This window comes from Penaeus japonicus, unplaced genomic scaffold (genome assembly GCF_977035675.1).
Source record: "Penaeus japonicus unplaced genomic scaffold, GWHDUDI00000001_assembly GWHDUDI00000007, whole genome shotgun sequence".
Classification (NCBI taxonomy): Eukaryota; Metazoa; Arthropoda; class Malacostraca; order Decapoda; family Penaeidae; genus Penaeus; species Penaeus japonicus.
The window spans coordinates 45,204,495-45,206,994 of NW_028234409.1; positions in this window are offsets into that span (position 1 = coordinate 45,204,495).

Below are 2,500 nucleotides of genomic sequence, written 5' to 3' on the forward strand. Positions count from 1 at the left end.
TCACTTGCGTCTAAAGCAAACCTTTTTCTTTGGAATTTAACTTTTTTTTCACCTAAAGCTAACTTGATATATAATGCAAAATGATCACTAAGCAGTTCACTTACTACTTCACACTCTCCTTGAATCTCCTGACCGCCAAGCAGACAGGCATAATCAAGTCCTCCACCCTTCATGTGTGTCGCCTTTTTACCATCCAGCTAGCATGCATCAGGCCTTTCTTTGAGAAATTGGTAAAATCTGATACCATTATCATTGGTTTTGCCCATCTCCTCTAAATGCGGGTGCCTAGCATTATAGTCACCCACTCATGTACATGCAATCTGTATATCAAGTACATGCAATCTGGTAGGTATCTGAGATCAAAACATCTCCCAGATATGTATAAATTTGCAATATATACTTCACCTTCTTGTAAATACAGCTTCACACATACACTTTCACGGTATCTCTAGCAGTTCAGAAGGTATTGCACTTTTGACATAAGTAGACACTCCCCGTGTTCGGTCTCCGGAATTATGATATACCTTATAACCGTTGAGATTAAGAGTGTCACCTTTTATGTCCATATTGTCCTGGAGACAAATAACGTCTATGTCACTTTTCAATACGAAATAATGGACGTCTAATTCTCTAGTAAGTAAACTATTCACATTCCATTACATTATCTTAATACTACCACGCTCCATCAGACCTTTATGGTTTCCTCATACTTGGCAAACAGTTCCTTGTTCCTCCTGAACAGACTCCATCTTCTCAGAAGCGTATCCTTTTCAGCGTCTTTGCACCTAGGTAAGGTCGCTGAAGGTCGCTGTTGTTGTTCCTTCCACTACACTCGGTATTATTTTTCTTTCTTTGCCCTGAATAGTAATTTTGCTTTCTGTGTTTTCCTTCCCCACTAGATCATTGATGTCTTTTAGTGAGGTTTCTTTCACGGGAGTTTCTTCCTCAACCTCCACTCCCTTTTTATTCATTTCTACACCACAAGTTTTTTTTTCAATTGCATCCATCCTCTGCACTAATGTTAACAGAAGAATCTGTATTACTGTCCCTCGTCGTTTTCTTGGCTGCAACATCCTCTCGTTTGGCTGTTGGTTTGACCATCCGTGGCATTGTCATCCTTTTCCTGGAGTTTCAGCCCTCGAGGTGGACCTTGCAACCAAGCATTGGGGGCGGTATAGGTGTACTCTCCTGCTCAGGTCGTCTGGTGATCCTTCCTCTTGCCTCTTCCTCGGTTCCTTTATGGGAAGACCAGGAATTAAGTTCCACCCTTGGCCTCACTTTGCATGCTAGAGACCCAGTATTGTGCGAGCCTCTGCAATTGCAGCAGCAAGGTTTCACCCTCTCTCCTTTGTCTATCTTTTCTCTGCAAATCCTGGAGTCATGTTCCTGTCGCAGAATCTGCATCTGGCGTCCTGCTGACAGGACGACTTGTGTCCCCATCTGCTGCACTTGAGGCACAGGACTGGCGGTTTCACATACGGCGCCACCTTCGTGTTCCCGCCCCGGACCTTCCCCGGGACCTCTCCTTTCATGAGGGCAACGAGCTGGCATCGCTCATCGCCTCGGGGCGTGTGCCTTTTAACCAAACAATTCTCTCGTCGCAGAGCAGGAAGTCTGGGTCCAATTCTAGGGGATTGAAATATAGTGACCTTCGTCATTTTTACCCCTTTCTGTGGGACAAACAACACTGTCCCCTTATGCCCCTGAGCTGTCAGGAATTGCTCCGCCTCTTCATTCAGTACCGTAAGATACGGTCTTCCCTTCACCTCCTTTAGCACAAGCTCAAAATTGTTATGTTCTTTTCCAAGTTGCATTGCCCACTTCAGATTTTTCATGAAGGACGTTTTGAAAGATTCTGGAAATGACAACCTTCTTCTGTCCTTCCCACTGCCATTATCCTCATTCACGAGGGTTACCTCGTTGACTCCCCTAACGTCGTCCTTCAGTCTTTTTGCCTCTTTCGAAGTCGCTTTCCGTGTCACTGGAGTTTTCACTCTTGGTGTCCTTTCTGGGTCGCCTGATTCCCGACCCATCATCCTTCACTGGAGTTCCGTTTATGCAAATATTTTGCCAGTTGCCGTATCGGAATCCAGGGACACCGATGTGGCAACGGGAGCCATGTTGACACCTAGTGACCTTATGCCACTAGCAATTTAGAGCTCCTCTGTCGTCGCCAGGGAATACGCTAGGTCACTGTGCAGTATAACCACTTAGCCTTGAAAATCAAACACTCTTAATACGCAAGAAATGTGTAGCATTTGCGGGAGGACCCAAGGCACCTCACCCGCTCCCTGTCCAAGGACTAAGTAGGGGAGGGGGAGGGGAGGGGGAGGGGTAAACACAGGATTCGGGTAATCTTTCACGTTTGAGTACAGCACTAAAAGCCCGTCCTACTTCTATGAGTGATTCAACACGACTGGGAGAGAGAGAGAAAGAGAGAGAGAGAGAGAGAGAGAGGGAGAGAGAGAGAGACAGACAGACAGAGAGAGAGAAATTATCA